The sequence below is a fragment of the Heptranchias perlo genome, chromosome 28 (genome assembly GCF_035084215.1).
Source record: "Heptranchias perlo isolate sHepPer1 chromosome 28, sHepPer1.hap1, whole genome shotgun sequence".
Lineage (NCBI taxonomy): Eukaryota > Metazoa > Chordata > Chondrichthyes > Hexanchiformes > Hexanchidae > Heptranchias > Heptranchias perlo.
Genome location: NC_090352.1, coordinates 24,633,788 through 24,656,522, shown reverse-complemented (window position 1 = coordinate 24,656,522; position 22,735 = coordinate 24,633,788). Strand labels below are relative to the sequence as shown.

The 22,735-nt window shown below is 39.5% G+C and overlaps 1 long non-coding RNA gene across 1 annotated transcript in view; it reads right to left on the bottom strand.

The window, feature by feature from the left end:
- Nucleotides 1-1,044: 1,044 nt before the first annotated feature.
- Nucleotides 1,045-22,735, bottom strand: part of LOC137344940 (uncharacterized) — a 36,386-nt gene continuing 14,695 nt past the window's right edge. The window contains exons 4-5 of the long non-coding RNA XR_010968506.1: nt 2,690-2,862; nt 1,045-1,393 (exon numbers count right to left, since the gene is read on the bottom strand). This is a non-coding gene — a long non-coding RNA (uncharacterized lncRNA). The remainder of the gene's footprint in view (nt 1,394-2,689; nt 2,863-22,735) is intronic.

Genomic DNA, 22,735 nt, shown 5'->3' with positions numbered 1-22,735 from the left:
AAAAAACAAATTCTTGGGAGTGATTCGAGGGATACAATCTCAGATGACAATTCTTTCTGCTTCCCTTATGAAGTTTCGGAACCTCTCAGTGAGATAAGTCTTTTCATCACTACGAGGTAACTATTAATTTGTATGTTGCGAAAATCTTAAACTATTTGCAATAATCCAAACCAGCAGTTCCCATTCATGCCAGCAATCTACAAACTGTTTTGGATAATTACATATGCATTTGGTAAATTCCCTAGTTTGGCACAAAGCTGGCATTTCACTCAAAGAGGCTGCACAGCTAATGTGGGAGATGGAAAAATAGCACATGGGTGCAAGTAGGACATTGTAAGAGAAGCATTATACAAGCTTTCTGTATAATATTGCTAACCTTATTAGCAAAAGCATTATGTTGGCTTTTCTTGTGAACAAGGCTTTCTGTTCTCTGATATTAAGCATCAACAGGCTTTTGGTCACCTTGTGTAGAGAGGTACCCTTGAGTAATGAGCATTCTGTGTCATTCTTCTCTCATGTGCATAAAATGGGTAAAGGGAGTTGGCCATAGTTTAGTAAGAATACAGGATGCTTTGGGCAAACATAAGTGACCTTGGTAAGTTGGAGACAACTAATCATATTGGAGGCAATGATATCAAGTGTTGTGTATTATCTGGAATGTAGGGGAGTAAAACGGATGGCAGACAGAGAGGATGATTGATTGGCGGCCCCATGTTTGCATACGGCTATGTAAAACTGTTTGTGTTAATAAATGTATTTATGTTGAGAATTAAATTGCATTTGTTAGAACGTTCTCGGAGCAAGGCTAGACAGCTCAAATAATATCAAGGACCTTCGAGGGGTGCACCTCGGAACCTTGTATGGTGATAAACTTTGCCAGGTTGTATTTGAACATTTAATTAGTATGTTTAATTGTACTCTTGTATTTTAACATCTTTGCTACTTATTGTAACTTCTTAATAAAGCTATTGTACTTTGGAACAAAACACCCCGGAGCCTTTTTGATTAAAGACTCAACCATTAAAATAGATCACTCACAGGCATGGTCATCTGAGGTTGGGTCAAAGTGTTTGAGCAGGCTAGAGGGAGCATTCAACTGCATATAATCTAATGTGGGGGTGTTTAGTGCTGACACTGGATGCCGGAAACATCACTTACCCAATGAGCACAAATGTTATACAAAAAAAGTTTTGAAACATGTCAACTATGCTTCAGATAAAATAAAATGTCCATCTGCTATCATTTTAATCTTGGTGTAAAAATGGCTTTGTAGTCCTTGAGGGGTTATCTGCACCAAGGCTGAGAAAGGTAACATGTACAATTGATTTTGTTTTTCTTGCTAGTTTTATGAGAACATTATTTTTTAAAACTGCAGTTCATCTGAATGCCGTTTCTGTGGAGACATGAGAACATTAGTTAGTATCACTTCAGACTCTGCTTTGTAAATGGCATAACACATAAATATTCAATAAATTAGCAGCATACTGTTATAGATTTATCAGTCATTGCAGGCGAAAAATGACAGGCAATGTTTCAGCTGAAATATTAATGCTGACATATTAATGATTTCTGAATAAATGATGTCATTTTACATTGTTTCATTAGAATTAACTCGCTTTCCATTTTGGCTTCATTTCTTGAAGAGAAAAAAATGTAACAAATTGTTTTCATCTGTATGAAAAAGTAATTTTCATTTAGAACAGGAAGAGTGCTCTGTCTCTCTTCCCCTCCTGAAGTTATGAAAATAAAAGTTCAATGTTTCAAATTGTATTCAATGTCATTAACTAACCACATTTGGTGTAGCAGACAACGGTAGATAATAGAAATCTGAATTGTTTGATTAGTTTGCATTTGAGAGAGTAAACCCACCCCTTATTCTCTTTGAAACTCACCATTTAAAGTATTAACCCATGTATTTCCTACATTTGAGTTGGTCTGGAACATGTGAGGCAACTTTACTTTTGTCAAACATGGCAATGAATAATGAATTGAGTGAGTTAGGCTGCTTTTTAGTTTTTGGGCCTATAAATTCCCCATTGTGCAATCCATTTATGTGGTATTATATGTAGATATAAGTCCTACCCTTCAAAAAGATTTGATTCAAATTTTCAAAATGACAGATGCTTCAGGTCCCTGTGATGTTTGCCTGTGCCATCAGAGCCATGAATTTTCAGCACTTGTACATTATTGTCCTGTGCTCTACACCATATAGCATCTAAGTGGGGGTAAAAATTAGACCTTGGCGCGCCCGTTTTACGGATGTAAATGGGTGCAATGAGGCCCAAATTCGGGGACCATCGTTCTGCGGTCCAAGGATGGCTGCAAAACATCTCACCAGAAATTGGGTCAGGTCATTTTTCAGGCGTCCAGGGCGGGCGCCTAAAACTAATGATCGGCCCCATACGTATGCTAATGAGGAGCCTAATGCCTGATTTAGGATCCCTCTGAGAAATTGGGCTGCCCTGAGTGGAGCCAGCATCAGGCCTGCTTTGCTAAGGTTTCCTAGACATGGATGCGGCCTAACCAGCGGCTGCCATCAAAAAGGTAAATTTAATTATTTTCACTTAAATTGATGTGGAGCCACAAGGCTCCCGGATCCACAGCACTCTTGCGGGCCACTGCCAGCGTGATTACCCAATCCCCCCCTCGCCCCATCCCACTGTCCTTCCTCCCCGCCACCGCGATGTACCTGACAGTCATTGCGGGCAAGGCAGACAGCCCGAAATTTGACTCTTCAGTCTGGCGAGCTGCCTGTGGTGTCTCTCTACTGGGGCTCTGACTGGCTGTTCACGCCCTGCTTCTGATGTAATTACCCATTCGTCTCCCAGCAGACACTGCATGAGGGCCGAGGCTTCACGTCCTCTGAAAATGATAACCAATCAGGCATTAGCTAGGAAGAGTTGTGTAACTTGCTCTGTTTCACTAAGCAGTCCTTGATCATTTCAAATCATCTATCTACATCCTATGTTGCCATGGGAATGAGGAACTTTGTACAACAGAGGAGAAAGAGAAACCTTGCCACCTGCTGTAGTGTAATGGCTGATTCCCTGATAAGGCACTTCCGGTGAGGAGCTGTGTTCACAGGGAGCGCTGGTCAGGAAATCACAGGCCCAAAGCCCCTGATTTTCCACCCATTCATTTAAATGGATGGAAAATCAGGAACAGTGGCCCTACAATTTCCTGACCAGTGCTCCCTGTAAGCAGAGTTCCTCGCCGGGTGCCCCCAATCAGGGAATCATCCTAGAATCAACGTTAACATAAAGTAATCAAAATCTCACCATAAACATACTGAAACAGAGAATATTAAAAGAATTCCTTTCTACTCAAGTCATTAATCATTTCTTTGAGATGACTGTCCAAGTCTAGGGATATTTTCCTAAACATGAGCCCTTTGGAGCCCTTTTTTAAGCCCATGTGTGTAGCTGAATCCACAAATATACAACCTTAATATAGTATAAGCAACTTCCTGAAAATACCCAATTTTGTATGTTGTTGAGTCAGTAATGAGACGGTCAGTCCTGTTAAACATGGCTATGTTCTCAGTTTTTGTCTGTCCTGATTTATTACATACAACAGGGTATAAGAACATAAGAATTTTCAGGAATAGGGAAAGGCCACCATGCCCAACAAGCCTGTACCTTCTCACCAGACTTCAACTCTACCCAACTGCCCCCTACGGCATGCCCTCAAACTCTTCTCTTCCCAAAGGTGCATTAAGTTGCTTCCTGAACCCATCCACATTAATAGACTGACATGGCAACTCCCTCCACTCTATATTCTGTATCTGACATACAGTCAATGGAGGATGAGCAACACTTTATAAAGAAGTACGTCTGAATCCTTTGGGTACTTAACAGTTTTGAAGGGGTTGGGCCACAGAGGGATTAAAAGTAACTAAACAATCATTTCCATTATCATAGTGTCTGTGCATGCATGCAGAAGTGGAATAATTTATCTTCTAGCTTGGTTTCTTTCATTATATCCTTGGACTTTAATTTATTTTTGGTGGAGCAACAAAGTCCCAAGTGACTTAAGATGCTACTGTATTAAATAGATGCATTGCAGACAGACACAACTCAAAGTTGGGGTGATTTCAAATTCCGCTAGTTGTACTTGTATTGTTTAAATCATTTCTAGTTCCCTAACAAACTTCCTACACACAATTCTATCCATTCTATCTCTATATGATCACATTTGTTTAATTCTTTCTCATTGAAAATATAATGAGGCTTTCCAGTTTTGGGCATTCATTTTTTTCCAGGTTTGGTGTTCATTTTTATTGATTTTTTTAAACCAATTCAGTGGGGATTTTTTTTTTTGGTGCCTTAATAATTCTTTTCAGTGTTTTCATTACAAAAATGGCAAAATCAGTGTAAAATTGGGTTTTAAAAACTTTCAACTGGACAGGAATGAGCATCAAACTCTTCAGCACAGGTTCCCTGGTGCAATCTTCCAGGTCGGATTATGGAAGACTCCAAGTGAGAATATTTGGTTAGTTTTTCGGTAATTTTTAGTATCTACCTAAAAAATTTGGTTTTGAGATTTTTTTTCTATAATTATATTTTAGCAGTTAAAGCCAAAAACCCTAAGCATAATTCCTTTTGAAACTTCTGCTTTACTTGACAGCAGTTAACAAGGAACTAGCTCCTTATTTCCCACGGTGTATTGATTTTCATCCTCCTCCTAAAATTATATTTGAAGCAACTTTGGCAAAAGTAGAGGACGAACCTGTGAATGACTAAAACCTGACAGTCATAGTGATCTACGAGAAAAACCTTTCAGCACACTCTTTAGAGCAGTCAGTTGAACTTTGACCCAGCTGCCATCTTTGATGCTCCCTGTATCATGAATTTGGTAAATTACTCCATCAAAAGCTTTCCTTCACTGTCTGTCATCTTGAAGGGGATGGTGACAGCCCCTGACAGTTGACTGACAGAATGTAGCTAGGGAAAAAGGAGGCGAGAGTTTTACCCACAATCCCCTGAGCTGGTGTGCTAAGCTATATCAGTCAATCTCAGGGCTAATTCGTGTCATTGCTTGTTTCCTATCTCCTTGAGACTACAGCAGAAGGTTGATAAAATTGAAGTGGAAATGAAGTTTGATGCACTGGAGGATATGAACAACAATGGTGTGAAGAAATGGGTTTGTATCTCTGATACACTCTCAGAACACTCAGGATCCAAATGACCTTGCTTTTGTCCTTGGGTGCGAGACAAAAATGTTTTAAAGTGTAAACTAATTTATTGTGTCAAAATCTATTCTAAAGATGACCATAGGTAACATATAACAGGTAATGGCAGTGAATGACATACAGATGCAACTCTCAAAAGACTTTTTTTTCCTGAGTGTTTATATTTGGATAAGATTTTAGTATATACTGAATTCCATTTAAAGCCATGATACCCTGTGATGTCATGCTACAGAGCTTTGAAATTCATAAATCAAAACTGTAATTAATTTTATATTTTAATCATATGCTCATATTACATTGAATGACACACCCTTCTCAAATACATTTAACGTATTCATAAAAAATTCAGATTAAATGTTACTGAAATGCTTTTTCGCAGATACTGTAATATAAATTTAGCAGGCAATTTCTGTAATAACATAAAAAGTATTTAACATTTTATGGAGGATTTATATTCTGCTTATTTACACCAAAAAAATGCACAAAGAGGGTGTGACTTAAATGTTATAATCCAGGTATATTACTGTTGTGAAAAATTAAAAAGCAATTAGCAAGACATAAAATTAGAAAACAATGGATTAAGTGATATGGTATTCAGTGATATCATAGAAGATGTGACGTGTTCTCAAATCAGGTAAAAAAAACCTTGATTCTGTTGGTGTTGTCCTGGGTGTGATGACAGGGACCACTTTAATTGGATAATTTCAGCCCCCTGTTCATTGGTGGCAGTCTAGTTGCTAGGGAAACATTTCTTCAGTTCACAATTTTGTCCAGTGTGTAGGTGAAAAAAGACAGCTGTTAAACTGTGAACATACCCTGTATTGTTATAAAAGTAATTGTGGGTATTATTTCATGGGCTGAATGATTCACGCCTTCTGTTTATATATTTTTGAAGAGGTAGCTGGGTTGTGGCATAATTCTTAGACATGATTTAATATTATATAGTATACTTTGATTGCATTAAATGTCTGATATTATCTATGCAGACTAACATTTGTTCTGCTTTAAAGCAAAGTCAATGACGTTATGGACCTTCTTATCGTTTTGGGTTACAGCTAAATAACCTAACAGTTTCCGCACACAGACCATAGAGGAGATTTTAACTCTATCTGCCCAGCAGAAACGGGATGGAAGCGGAGTTAAAATGGTGGTGGTGGACTTACCGCCCTGTTTCCGCTCCACTGCCATTTTACCCGGGGACTTCTACTGGGCATCTATTGTGCCCACCTAAATCAGGCAGGAGCCTCATTAATCTATGCAAATAGGGATCCTTAGATGAACATAGGACCCCAACACAATTTTAATGGCCGACTGGGTGGACTGTCTGCCCCAGACAGTAAAACCTGATCGTACAGAAGAGGCCCAGGAATGTAAGTGTTAAAATTATTTTTGTGGGGCCAGGGGGAGCAGGAGCAAGAATAATGTGGGCTGCTGCCACCCCGAGCTCCCCATCTTTTGCGACCGCCCTATGCTGGCCCTAACTTTCTGCTGACCGGGTCGGCCTCTGGGCTGCCTGATATTGTGTTGTTTGCAACTGGCGAGCTGCAGCAGAATGCCTGTTTGGGGCCTGCAGCTTGCCAGTTCCAGTCCAAAGCAATATCAGCCAGCTCAGAGCCTGCCTGGCCCCTACATTTCAGACAGTATGTGGGATGAGGAGAAAATAAAAGAGACTTCATAAACTGACCAACACATATGCATAGCCTGAGGATCTGTAGCAAGATGGAAAATAAGACTGCAGATTAAAGGATTAAACAGAAAGGTTACTTTCTGTAATAAAAACATGAAGCCTGAAATAAATCCTAACTAAAGAAGAGATTTTTGTACAGAACAAAGAGAAAGATTAAAAGCAACCTTGATTGTTCAGTTCTTAAACATTTTAGGCATTGATATCACTAGTATAAAGCATCAAGGAAGAATTATTTATTAATAAAAACTTTTGTGTTGCTCTTTCAAACTAGAAGTTCTTCCAATTTATTCTAATCCTTAGCATAAAACAATTATTTTGTTCTTACATCTGTATCCCTTGAATCCAAGTGCACACCTTAAAATAATTGCTGAAGTATTCAGATCTCTAACTAGGCTATACTGTTTTTTCCCCCCTCTAAATGTGTTCTTTATTCCATTATCATTATGTTGTAGTCAGTGATAGAGGACCAAGTGGAACAATGGGGCGTCTCAACTCTGGGATCTGTGTTCAAATTGAACCCAAACTGATGGGATGAATCTTTCACTGTGATGACTGTAAGGGTTAGGGTTAGAGGTAGAGATAGGGCTGCAGTTCTTGTCTTCCTTTTTGTTCTACACAATCTCTTCAGTACATGTCTCCATGAAAGGAATTTGATCCAGCTCTTAGTTTGTAAATCCTTACCACAAAATTGTCCAGAGTTTAATACAAATCGGCACTAAGTTGGCAGTTGTCCTCACCAAGACAATCAGGAAAGATAATATGGTAAATATAAATTTCTCGTAGGGAGTGCTCATCTGAATTAAGTCAAGACACATTACTGGGGCAGAGTTCAGGGAGATTTGCTCTATGTCCACCCCATGCTGATTCTGGCATGGGAATGCTTAACGCTGACGCTGGGTGCAAAGGTGCAAAGGTACAAAAATGTTCAAATTTTCATTACCAACCTTTCTCACCATTACAAAATTCCCACCTCCAAAAATAATAAGTGAAAGGAACTATGAATCAAAGAAAGGTTACAGCACAGAAGGAGGCCATTCGGTCCATCGAGTCCGCATCGGCTCTATGCAAGAGCAATCCAGCTAGTCCCACTCCCCCGCCCTTTCCCCGTAGCCCTGCAAATTTTTTTGCTTTCAAGTACTTATCCAGTTCCCTTTTGCAGGCCATGATTGAATCTGCCTCCACCACCCCCTCAGGCAGTGCATTCCAGATCCTAACCACTCGCTACGTAAAAAAGTTTTTCCTCATTTGGTTCTTTTGCCAATCTATGTTCTCTGGTCCTTGACCCTTCCGCCAATGGGAACAGTTTTCTCTATCTACTCTGTCTAGACCCTTCATGATTTTGAATACCTCTATCAAATCTCCTCCCAACCATCTCTGTTCCAAGGAGAACAACCCCAGCTCCTCCAGTCTATCTACATAACTAAAGTCCCTCAACCATGGAATCATTTGAGTAAATCTTTTCTGCACCCTTTTTAAGGCTTTCACATCTTTCCTGAAGTGCGGTGCCCAGAACTGGACACAATACTCCAGTTGTGGCCAAACCAGTGTTTTAAAAAGGTTCATTATGACTTCCATACTTTTATACTCTATGCATCTATTTATAAAGCCTAGGATCCCGTATGCCTTTTTAATTACTTTCTCAACCTGCCCTGCCACTTTCAATGATTTGTGCACATATACCCCCCCGATATCTCTGTTCCTGTACCCTTTTTACAGTTGTGCCCTCTAGTTTATATTGCCTCTCCTCGTTCTTCCTACCGAAATGTATCACTTCGCATTTTTCTGGGTTAAATTTCTTCTGCCACGTGTCCGCCCATGCCACCAGCCTGTCAATATCCTCTTGAAGTCTATCACTATCCTCCTCACTGTTTACTACCCTTCCAAGTTTTGTGTCATCTGCAAATATTGAAATTGTGCTCTGTACACCCAAGCGCAAGTCATTAATATATATCAAGAAAAGCAATGGTTCCAGCACTGACCCCTGGGGAACACCACTGTACACCTCCCTCCAGTCCAAAAAACAACCGTTCACCACTACTCTCTGTTTCCTGTCCCTTAGCCAATTCTGTATCCATATTGCTACTGCTCCCTTTATTCCATGGGCTGCAATCTTGATAAGTCTACCATGTGGCACTTTATCAAACGCCATTTGAAAGTCCATATACACTTCATCAACTGTGTTGCCCTCATCTACCCTCTGTTTCCTCATCAAAAAACTGTATTAGGTTAGTCAAACACGATTTGCCTTTAACAAATCCGTGCTGGCTTTCCCTAATCAATCCACCTTCGTCCAAGTGACTGTTAATTCTGTCCTGGATTATCGTTTCTAAAAGTTTCCCCACCACTAAGGTTAAACTGACTGGCCTATAGTTGCTGGGTTTATCCATACATCCTTTTTTGAACAAGGGTGTAACATTTGCAATTCTCCAGTCCTCTGGCAACATCCCCGTATCTACGGATGTTTCGAAGATTATGGCCAGTACCTCCAAAATTTCCACCCTTTCTTCCCTCAGCAACCTAGGATGTATCCCATCCAGACCGGGTGACTTATCTACTTTAAGTACAGCTAGCCTTTCAAGAACCTCTTCTTTATTAATTTTTAGCACATCCAGTATCTAACTATATCTTCCTTTACTGAGACTCTGGCAGCATCTTCTTCCTTGGTAAAGATAGATGCAAAGTACTCATTTAGTCCCTCAGCCATCCCCTCTGCCTCCATGAGTAGATCTCCTTTATGGTCCCTACTCGGCCCTACCCCTTTTCTTTCTACCCGTTTACTGTTTACATGCCGGTAGAAGACTTTTGGATTCCCTTTTATGTTGGCTGCCAATCTATTCTCATACTCTCTCTTTGCCCCTCTTATTTCCTTTTTCACTTCCCTTCTGAACTTTCTATATTCTGCCTGGTACTCACTTGTGTTATCAACCTGACATCTGTCATACACCCCTTTTTTCCATTTCATCTTACTCACTATCTCTTTTGTCATCCAGGGAGCTCTGGGTTTAGTTGCCCTACCTTTCTGCCTCGTGGTAATGTGTCTAGACTGTACCCGATCCATCTCCTCCATAAAGGCCGCCCACTATTCAATTATCATCTTTTGATTCCAATTTACCCAGGCCAGATCTGTTCTCATCCCATTGAAATTAGCCCTCCTCCAATTGAGTATTTTTACTTTAGAGTGGTCTGTGTCCTTTTCCATAGCTATTCTAAACCTTATGATACTATGAGTGACTCACTATGTGAGTCAGTAACATTTAAGAAACCCTAGCCCTCTCCCTCTACAAGACAATTTGTACATCTCTTTGGATGTGCTGTAAGAGCATACATCGAAGAACTTCTGATTTACCTAGAAAAACTGTACTTTATATTTCCATTTTAGTCAGTTTAACATTTGTATCAATATAACTTCAATGATAAAACATTAGACAAGCCACCAAGCAGAACTTGCAACTACTCCATAGTTCTGAAAACAATGTTTCCCCAAGGACTAATAGGTTTTCTTGAAGACTGGTTACAGGTCAGCATTATACTCCTGATCAGCCAGGAGTAACAAGCTAAAAGTAATAGCCTAGAATTAGGTAATCAATAATGCTAGCAAATCAATGGTAGACTTCTGCTGAGGCACCCTGACTTGGAGAGTAGCCTTGATTACTACTTAAATGCTACCCCTCAATGAGTTATTTTTGCTAACTTTTGGATAGGCTGTTTGTTACATCACTTGAGAAAAGCATAGTACCCATTTTAGGGAAAGAAAGATTTACATTTATATAGTGTCTTTCACAACCTCGGGACATCCCAAGGCGCTTCACAGCCAATTAAGTACTTTCAAAGTGTAGTCACTGTTATAATGTAAGAAATGTGGCAGCCAATTTGCACACAGCAAGGCCCCACAAACAGCAATGAGATAATGACCAGATAATGTGTTTTAGTGATATTGGTTGAGGGATAAATATTGGCCAGGACACCAGGGAGAACTCCCCTGCTCTTCTTTGAAATAGTGATCTTTTATGTCCACTCAAGAGGGCAGGTGGAGCCTCGGTTTAATGTCTCATCTGAAAAACACCTCCAACAGTGCAGCATTCCCTCAGTACTGCACTGGAGTGTCAGCACAGATTTTGTGCTCAAGTCTCTGGAGTGGGGACTTGAACCCACCTCTGTCTGACTCGGAGGCAAGAATGCAACCAATTGAGCCACGGCTGACAAAACAATAACAGAGCCTGACTGCAGAGACTAAGGGGTAGAAATGCGTCTTGGGCAGTACCATATCGGCCGCCTCTTATAAGTCCCGCCCAACATTCAGTTCCCTTTGACTTCAATGGAACTGACTTTCGAGCAGAGCGTATGAGAGGCAGCCCGTGCAATTCTGCCCCAGGTGAATTTCTACCCGTCCAAGTCTCAGATTAGATGATTGTGAGGCCAAGTTGATAGTTGCCATCAAATTCACGACCAAGCCTTTATTATGCCTTCTAACGGAGAGATAAATCTTGAGATGCAACGCTGGAGAATCTAAACCTGGGAGAGAGGCCAAGAAATGGGATTTTAAAAAAAGCAAAAAAAAAACAATTGCTTTTGTCTACAATGTACAAGGGTGATAAATGGCAGGTGAAGTTACACATTAAGGAAAACAACTATGCTGAAGAGGCCAGTCATAAATATGACTGGGAGACTGAAATATTTGGCCATATGCCTGGTTCACAACTTGAAGCCACAGAGATGGAAAGTGAGAGCTTTATCGCAGTGGCGATCTACTATGATTCTTTAATTTTTATTGGAACTGCAGTGCAATGCAGTAGTGAACTATAGCATTCTATTTCCTCACTAATAAGTGCCTAGGATATCAGTTGTTAGTGAAAGCAATTGGAAAAAGTTGACATCTCAGAGGGACACTGGAAGGTTGAAGCTATAATCATGGCTATTATGGTACATTAGATGGATTGTGCTGGCTTTACTCCAGCAGTATTGTCACCAAGTTCCTGTAATATGAGGTATAAAGGTGGCCCCTGTTGCACAGGTCAATGAATCAGAGCTACGCACTGGTAGCCATGACATGAGCAGAGAGTGCATGAGTGAGATGTATATATAATACCTCATTGTCAAGTCAAACTGTTCGTGTAATGGGATGTAAAGATAACAGATGCGTAACATGGCATTTTATATTTTAAAGATAGTTGTACATTTAAAAACTGAATGGCAAAAAGATTTTACAAATCCTAAGGATTAGTGATTTTGAATTTAGGCCTGTGCAGTAAAATTAGAAAACTGGAAAACTCACTGAGTGATTACGCACATAGGAAAAGCTGCATATTTTACTGAAATCCAAGTGGACTAAAGTGGAATTCAGTGTTCTTACTTATCAAAAGCCAAGCTTGTTCTCACCACTAGCTCTTAATTTACCTTGTCTTCTCTCCTGCTCTTTTCAACCTTGGTGTTATCTTGCATTACGGGCCTTGGCTTTTTACCTTGGTTTCTCAATTAAAAAAAAAACAAGCAAAATACATAATTGTGTGGGTCTTCAAACATAGTCAATGTAGATCTAATGGAGGGATAGCATCAGTTTCATCCTTTGGAAGACTAAACTGAAATATTAAAAAAAGATTGGGAAAAGAGTAATAAAAATGAATTGCATTGAAGTAACTGAAGGAGACCTTATCAAGGTAGATCAGTTGCAAAGATTATCGTACACACTGACCTACACCCAGGAATGAGTTTTTGAGACAGCTTCTAGGCTACAACGTATCCTATCTGGGCCGTCTCCCTTTACAGCATGAGGGATTTTTACTAATAAGAAGCAGCTGTTTTCACAGTCTGATAGCTGTGAGAAACTGATGACAACCTGCTTGACCAGTGACCTTTGAACTTGACCTTCTTCCTAATACCTTCAGCTGCTGATACCACAACCTCCTGGCAGGTCCTTTTCTCTTTCCCTGTTTTGGACTCCAGATAGACAAAATGCTTTCTATCTGTCCTTTAATGAAACAGAAGAGATGATCGATTTTATCCGTGGATGATGTCAAGGATTTGTCACCAAAGCTTAAGAATGACAAAACACCCAAAAATCACCTTTTTGGGGGCAACAGATTGAAAGCTGAAAGGTTTTATTGATTTATTGATTTTGGTCGTCTTAAATAGTAGCTCACAGTACAATAGAAGAGGGGAATGTTTTGTGCACAAAAATGAAGTAAATGCTTGCTTGAGAGCATTGATTTAATCATGTTTCCTGCATTTACACCCGTTCCCATTGAAGATACTTTTCTGAACAAAAGATGAGCCAATATTTAGAATTATACTGATCAAATTACTATTAAGAGCAAAATAAACACCTCATTGCATTATTTTAGTATGTCACTTAGTGTCATTTAGAACAAAAGGACATGGTTACACTTTTGCTGCACTTGTGGGTGCCACTCAGCACAGTATTTAATCGTTTGGTTGCTGTTATATATTTAAAAATGACTTCGCAAGAATTTTAACCTATATAAAAGGGAAAGTTTTGTTTAATGAATATTGTGTTGTAATAATTGGACAAATCCCAAAAAAAAACAACTGAATGAAGTCATTTAGATGGAGATAAGGGTCTTATTTACTAGATTTATTACGAAGAATTTATCTGTACCCTAAACATATGACTGCCAATGTTACTTTGAGAAAGTTAGAGCGAACTTGGCACAGTGTCTGGTTCAGTGAATTTGTTGCGTGTTTCTGATATATTTGTGAGTGAATTTTAAAAGCTAAGTTTAGAATAACTTCTCGTATTCCAGGAGACCTTGGATCTTAAGATCCTTTTTGCTCATTTCCTATTTGCATTCATGTAGGACCATCAGGATATTTCTCAGTCTCTGCCTCTGGCTATGTCAGACAAACAATTATTCCGATCTTGCATGCAGGCATATCGGACCATCACCTCCTTTAGCGCCCGGTTATTTGGTTCCAATCTGTCTCCATTTCTCCCCACATTGGACGGTCACAGCTAATTGGTATGAAAGCAGGTGAATCTAAGATTCCTTATCTTAACACATGCTGCTAGCTGGTTGCATTTTCTGCAATGATGTTGATCTGCGAAATGGCTCATCACTGAATCTTTAACCATTAAACATTTAACCTCTGGTTAAATGTATCCATCCTGCTTTGTTCTTTCCTAGCTATGTTTCAGATATCCAATCCACGGAAGTGTTATAGCACTGCATTCTTCTGATGAGTGACACTTCTCCATTGCTTTCTGTTCAAAGCAATTTTATACTTCCTCCTCTTCTCTTTAGGCCACTGTCACTCTGCTTAATATCCAGGCAAACAAGACAGGAAAACTGCTGAGGAAGGTGTTGGTAAAATATACAAATGTTTTCTGGGGCAAGAATTTGGATGGCAGTGGAGTATCATTTAATTTCCACCAATCCAAATTGTTTTTCCCATTTTTATTTGGGCAAAAAAACCTTCTGTGCCATATCAAAACCTGACAGTTTGGGTATGGTAATGCAGTGCCCATGGTATTAGTTTAGCAATCGAGTGGTTTTTAGTTCAAATCCCACCATGGCAAGTTGTGCAATTAATGTCAATAAGTCTGGTAAGTGATGGGCTGGCCCCAGAGGAAAATGGCCATGAAAGCTACTGGATTGTTGTCTTTTAGAGTAGGGTACCTGCCACCCCTACCTGGTCTGGCCTACATGCGACTCCAGTTCCACACCATGTGGTTAAAAACTTTAGAAAGCGCCCAGCAAACCACTCAGTTGTAAAATCAATTGCTTCAGGGATGGGCAATAAATGTGACTTTTAAAGCATCGCCCACATTCTGAGAACAATAAAAGAAACACAATTATTGGGAGGGGTAAATGCAGGTTAAATGGCCCTCAGGTGTTCAAGCTACGCTGCAAAATTTATCGATTTTCAGTGGAGTGAAGTTCCAACCATGCAGAAGAGCATCACTAGTGAGTATTTTTGTCTTTGTACATTTTGCAAATTATTTTGTTGGAAAATTGAAGGTTTTGGCCCTGTGTAGATGCCATATTTTACTTTTTAAACCACCTGTGCAAAACTCAAAGTAAAAAGAATGTCTCTTGGCCACTGGTACAGTTTGCTTATTTGAGCAGCTTGCCTGAATATGTTAGCAGCGCACAAATATTGGCCAACTAAAAATGTCCAATGTAATTGTAGTGAAAAACAATGTGAAGCAAGAACTCATCACAAGATGTTTCACTTAATAGAACTAGTTACCTAATGGCCAAATTTTCTCCCTTTCTCTCCTGAAGGCTTTGACTCCCTCAATAAAGTATGGTTTCACAGTTGCTAGTTACCCCCTAGAACCTCCCCCAACCAGTCATTATCCATGTGGGAGCCTTGACAGTGACTGTCAGCAAGGTACTAATTGTGGGGGCTGAGACTGATCAGTGCACACTTTGAGGAGTCACAGTACAGCAATCAAGGTTAGGATTCCTGACCAATTTTCCCTTCCCTAACCCACAGTACTGCCACTAATTGTAGCACCCATACCCCTCCCCAGCCTGAGAGCTGTTCACTCAGCACACACCGAGGATCAACCCTGGGACCTTCCTGGTTTGTATGACTCAGAGACAGAGACATTACCCCATAACTATTGGGAAGCCAATGGCATTGTTTGTTAAGAATGCGTGTGATGTACTGGGATTTCTGCCATACCTAAAACTGACAAGATTAGATATGATAATATGGAAATATGCTTTTCAATTTTTCAGTCTTGCCCAGGTAAAAGGTGGCATAATATAAAAAGCAATAAAGAAATAACTTGCATTTATATAGCACCTTTCATAAGCTCAGGATGTCCCAAAGCGCTTTACAGCCAGTGAAGCACTTTTGAAGTGGTCACTGTTGTAATGTAGGAAACACAGCAGCCAATTTACTGTACTTGAAGAAAGACTAGAAGGACCAATTCACTTGACATCCCTTCTCAGCATGATCGTGGAGGAGTCTGTCTAAGATGAAGTTGCTATCCATCAGGACCCCTAGCTACTGCTACGAATCATCAATTCAAACAGATGTCCCTTGAATCCTCCAATTAATGCCATCTATATCACCTTCAACTATGCAAAGCTATAAAACTTCACTTGGGAGACCCAATGCCATGTTCTACTGATTAACCTGTTGTTCAAGATGGCACTCTACTGCACCTAATACTCAAACCAATATTCTAGGGAGGAGTCAGAAACAATTGTGTTTCCAAGGCTACATTTTCATACTTTAAAGTGACAGTGAAACAATAGGTCTTAAAGCGGGCAGGGGGAGAGGGAAGTAATCAGGAGGGAGGGGGGTGAACCAGGAGAGCAGGGTGCAAACTGAGAGGGTTGATTGGCAACCAGGGTGGGGTCATTGGGAAAGGGACTGAATGGTGGCTGGTTTTAAAGTGGAGATGAGAGGATCACTCCTGTTCTTCCCAGCTCCACATTCAGGTAAATATATTTTAACAAACCTTCCATTTGTTAAATGGTAACATTTAACTCAGCCGGCCTGGCACCAACTCTGTTCAGGATGACCCATTTTGCACAGGAGGCCTCAAACTTTCATTAGGCTCCTTATTTGCAAATGCAAAGGGCTGAACACCTGTTTCAGTTGCAAGTCCTGGATGCCTATTCGTTTGCCTATCCCAATATGGTGGGCGGCGCACCTCCGGCTCGCAATAAGGTGGGACCCAGAAATCTGAAAGTTTCTTTCATATTGTTTCACTTTTGTTTAAAGCATACCAAGAAAATAAATTTTGGTGTCAGTGCTATAATTTGCAGCTTCATCCTGTTGTCATGCAATATTAACCACTGTTTCCATCTGGCTGTAAAACAGTTACTAGTAGAGTCTTGTCCTTTACAATCCTCAGCAGCCTCTTTTACATTGCCATACATCATACATCGTGAGATGAAACTCTGCTGACTGTATGTTTTCAAGGTTGGAACCTTCAAGAGGTCCTTCCCCACCTCCAACCCTCTTCCCTGCCCCCAAGCTCAAGTGAAACTGCAGTGACTGTAAACAGGCACCAGCATGGACAATATGTGAAGTGTACTGGATCATGGAAGATAGCCTCAGGGTGCTTGTAAATATAAATGGCTTATTTGTTTGCTAGTACCTAATCCCAACCTCTTGATACCAATCTTGCAGTGCTTTCTTTGCTTTGCAAAGCGGAATGAGTGAACGGAACTAGTTCATGGGAAAATATAGTTTACCATCAAAAGATTAATTTTATTTGTGCTTCTTTTGGATACCAGTTCAGTGTGATACTTGGTATCCCAGCAAAAGTAACTTGCCTTTTTCACCATACTCCTCGTGTTCTTCCAACAGAGGTCTTTGTGTAGAACTCAGCATTTAAAGTTAAGTAATGCAACAACAGCGGCTGAGAAAATATCCAGAAAATCCTCAGCCTACTTTTTTTTTGAAGCCATGCTTCGATAAGATCTCTCCCCCGAAGGTCACTGAACATCTCATGACATCACCCCATTGAAACTTGGTAGTAATGAATTCAGTGTTCCAGCATTTTCTGCCACCTGTTCTTCCGCACTCACTCACAGCCTCAAGCCTGTGGGAAGTGACGGCAATTTAATTTGATGATTACTTCATCAAACTTACCATCTGACAAAACAGTAGCCCCTTTCAACTGTGATCCTTCCAGCCAGACCACTCTATTTTACAAATGTACATTCACGACCTGACCTGACTGCATAAGCAACATTATCAAATCCCCTCTTTTTCAAAACACCGAACTCTAGCTTTGTTTTGTCTTCAGTTTTTATTACTCTAGATCCTAGTCGAAAAGTCCGACTGAACTATAATATGCAGGAGGTATTTGGTTAAAATCCCATGAGCCTGCGGTATTCTCTCACAACTTCATAAACTTGGTGCAAAGCCAAGGAATGGAACCTTTGTGACCTCCTCTTAACCCCGCGGAAAGTTACACAAACTCATTCATGCTTCGTTTAGATCCACGCGTAGGAGTCAGCCAAAACAATACTTCTCTTATGCTCGCCTACCCTATTAAATATCTATTCATGTAACTGGGAGTTTCTAAACAGAGCAGGTCCAGTTACGGGATCGCTCAGTAATCTGATCCTACAGCTACTAGGATTGGTGTTACTGCATCTACCAGCTACCGCAGAGTGGAATGACTGCTTGGATTTTAATATCGGCAGAGATGCAGCAAATTCTGGTTGTGTGTGACTGCTGTCTCTATTAATGTTTTGTTGCTTAAATTTCAGTCAATACTCTTTTAGATGAGAGGACTTTTCACTTTATTCTTCTTAATTGGAGTATAACAAGCAATGTTCTACTTATAAAGCATTACATTACTATAGTCAGGTAACATTTTAAAGGCAAAAATCATTCAGAATGCACTAATGGCTGGATCACAAGCTGAAATTATTTGAAAGACCTTCTCAGGCTGGGAGATTGCATTGATTTTGCTTACCTACATCATCACTAATTAAAACCATCAGTCTATGGATTTTATATTAATTTTACTATGAAACCTATAATTCATGAATAATTCACTTTATAGGTCTAATACTGTTGATGCTTGAACCTCTTCTTCCATAAATTTATTATTTATTTTTAACCTCGGTTTCCAATAAAGGAATGAGGGCTCCTATTACAAGACCATTCCTCCTACTTGGAGTACACACCACGCTCTGTACTGGTAATGACAGCAGCGTTCAGGTTTCAGCTTTGGGTCCATCAGTTTTAAGTGAAGCTGAAGATTAATTTCTGGTTTCCTTGAATATGCCAGTACTTCAGAGGCAACATTTGGTTCAGTCAGAAAAATGAAATCCTTCAGCTTAGACTATTCGATCAAAAATCAGACCCACTGAACAAATCTTACTATTATGTTGCTGCAATGAGGAAGTACAATGAAAGGTTGACTTGACTCAATCTAATTAAAAGTATTGTGTTGCCGTATTGGCAAGTTTTTCGGGCATGTTCAATTCCTGAGTCAGGAATAGACTGATTGGCAGTGTACATTGTATAGAAGCTGATGACACATCCATTGTGGTAACCAACTCTTGCAATGCATAATCTTTTGCTAGTAAGTCGAATTCACAAATTTCTCAAGACATCTTTGATAGATGTAATCACCATTCATTGTGTCATTTCACACATGTACGCTTACAAGTGTGTAGAGTGTTGGGCAAGAGACTTTACTAAGCAACAATGTGACTAGCTCCCTTTAAGAAGCAAAGCACTTACAGAGGGTCAAGTTTTGAGGGGACAAGCAGCAGGAAATCAGCACTATGCACCAATACTTTTACTGCTCAAGTTGTCCTTATAGCTCCTGTCATACTGAATGATTATAAGAAAAAAAAAGCAGTAATTACTTCTATCTACTAAATCACCTTGTCAGAGGACGCAGTCATTTTCTGAGCATGGGCTGGGTTAGGCTATTGCATGTCCTGAGCAGATAGTTGAAACTTTGACTTTTCTTATTTGTTTATGTTATCAAGGGTCCCATCTGTAGCTACTTATGTAAAAAGTGTCAGGTTTAGCGCATCTGAAGCTCTGCTCTGAACCACTGGGCTTTGGAATCTGAGTGGGTTTAAAAAGACGAGTTGCTTTAAGCACGATAGGTTCCTTGACTTTTGAAAAACAAACAAAAAATATTCAAAGGTAAGACAAAACTATGTTGCTGTCACAAGAGATAAAAGTTAAGTAAACTAGCCCCTCACTTTAACCACCTCTACTAGACCCTAACTTCTGATACAACATGCATTCCTCAAGGCTGAATCTAACCATGTTGACATTTCTCTCTATAACATGCTTCTTGCTAAGACATACTTTTCACACTGCTTTTAAACATTGCCATAAAAGGGGATGTTTACTTCACAAAGTAATAAAGAGCAGAAAATAAATATTGAAGCTGTTTACAATATTATGCTGTTCAATGAGCTATCATCAAATTACAGGCTCTTGGTTTTTATGGAAAAATGGATGGAATTGAGGAATGTGATCCCCAAAACACAAGTAAAATTCCCAGAGTCCCATGAAATAAAAGTAGAAGTTGCCTTGATCAGGTGAGAGCATTAAGGACAGGCATCATGGAAACAAACAGCTACTCTCTCATCTTTCCACTTGTTGAGTGTGACTTCTGACCTTTAATTAGTTACGTGTCGTGACAATTAATAATTGTTGAAAAGCCCTTAATGAATGTTCATCAGGTATTCTAAATCAATCACTGTAGTTTGATCAATTCAAGCTTTATACTCAGCATGAGCACCAAATATCACTGCTTATATCTAGAACGTACATAAAATGTATTTAACCATCTAACCAGTGATGTAATGCAGTCATGCACAAAACATGCATCTTTTGGAGTTTTTAAAACTTAAAAAAAAAGAATTTTGTGCTAATTAAAAGGTGAGGAATGCTAATACTGAGAGGTAGAACACTCCCATTTCAGGTTCCCATTTCAGGTACCCATTATCAGCATCCTCCAACTCAGGTATTGCACCACACCAGTTATTTATTAGTCCACCACTCTTGGACAACAAAAAAACACAGCGACTTTTTCATAATGTACATAGATGCATACTTTAGACCTGAAATAACATTGTGTTGTATGGCCAGTTCCACTCACTTGTGTAAATGTCACATAATATTGGGATCTGTTTGCTATCTTCTATATTTCTCTGTCTATAAATCACAATAGCCTATCAATATGAGCAGTCAAACGCTAAACACGTTCACCCTCCGCTTGCTTTTGTAATGCAGGCATTAACTCATTTATTAAGGCCAACTGATACCTTACAAGTGAAGGTGCTGCTGCATGAGATGGGTAAGAGTGCCCTGTTTGGAACTCCAGGACACCTTCCCCAAAGGATAGCAGTCCAGAATCCCTGGAAGGAGCTGGTGGCCAGGGTCAACACTGTGCAATGTACCCACAGGACCCAGGAACAGATATGGAAGAAGATGGCACATCTTAAGGAAAGTGCCAACGTATGACGAACCAACATTATCACTTACCAGGTAGATAACCAAAGTATGCATACCAAAATTGCTTCTCAGCCTGTTCCACACTTACTGCTGGCCCAAGACATGCTCACATACAACCCTGCAGTTATTTTTTGCTTATTATGCATGCCCATTGTCCAATGGGGCACACATTCAAACTGCAACTTAAAACTGATACACTTGGAAGACTTATATCTATAAAGAGCTTCATGTGTAAACTCAGTGCAACACAACCTTAGCTCCCATGAAAGTTTGTATTGTAAGAGCTCCTTTTTTATGGTCCCTCTTTCTCAGGTCTTCCAGTTTTGCTGCAGTCTTGGAAATACTTCAATTACAGTCATTTTTCTAGTGGAATAGTAGACAATATTCAGCTATTTTGGGTTCTAAAAATGACAGTTTTGGAGAAAAAAAATTCAATTTTAAAAAAATGCATAAGATTTTCATTAAAATGGTAACAAAAATTAATATCAGAAGCCAACACCAAAAATATAATATAAAGCTGGAAAATGAAAAAAGGTGACAAACCCTTTAAGAACTCCAATTTGAATGGAGTTTCCTTAGGCCCATTGCAGGTGGATGAAGAGAATGGCCAGTCCACCTCAGTCTGGGCTTCATTTGAATGTATTATAATATTTAAATGAGTATTGGCTCCTTTTTACTTTAGCCTGGTCTAGAAGGCCGGCTGGAAAATTGCACTCAGCATTAAAATAACACTGGTCCAGCCATATAGATCGGAGGCAGATGTTCTGCTTTTGTGTCGTGGCACTATTGACAAGAAAATATTTCTGCTTAATTTGAACGTTTCTTCTTGTGCATTGTCAGGTGGCTGAACAAAGAAAATGGCAGATGAAAACATTTAGATTAAAATATTTTGAGTGATTTGATAGGTTTTGTTTCTGTTTTCTTTTTGTTTCGATAGATTTCCATCACTCCTTACAGTTACAGATTTCTGATTTGTCACTGTTTTATGAGTGGGAAATTTGGGTCAGTCAGGTTCAAGTGTGACATGGTCTTTGCATATCACAAGGGTAATGGCTCAGGCATGACGTCTGAAATGCGACCAAGAAGAAATACATCCCATGTTTATGATATTACACGTCGATCATCTGTGGCACTGCTCATTATAAATCAAATGATTTGCTGCTTTATAATCACAGGAGTATTATACCATGTAATTAATGCTATTATTCTGCTGCTAAAGTTGACCTGTGTTTAAGCTGGACTGTCTCTTTAAAGCCAGAAGGTCTAATTGGCTTTATAATCACAGGAGTATTATACCATGTAATGAACACTATTATTCTGCTGCTACCACTGGTCTGTGTTTAAGTTGGACTGTCTCTTTCAATCCAGAAAGTCTGATTGCTATTAAGTAAAGGCGGGAAAAGTTTTTTCACACAGATGATTATTGGAACATGGAATGCTTTACCACAAGTGGCTATTGAGGCAGAGACTGTAATACCATCTAAAAGGGAATTGGATACATATTTGAAAAGAAAGAATATAAAAAGATACACAGAAAGGGCATGGAAATATGATTAGAATAGATAGCTCCAGCTGAAAACTAACACCAGCACAGGCACAATTGCCCAAATCACCTCCTTCTGTGTTGTAATTTCTATGGTCCTATGAATTTCTAACATCAGTCCGAGGGTACTTGGAGTTTAAGTGTTGTTTGATCAGGAAATTTTGCAGATTGGAATGTGCATCTAATTTCAGGCTCCAGCTGATTAGTACACAGCAGTTTAAATTTGTTTTTTTGCATTTTGACAAAGTGTGACATCTGTGCACGCTGAGATACCATTGTTAGTATAATAAATAGATAAAGCTTAACACAGATGTAAAAACATATTACTGGAGTTCCCAAACCAGCTATAATATAAATATAAGTGGTGGTTGAACACAATTGACCTGAA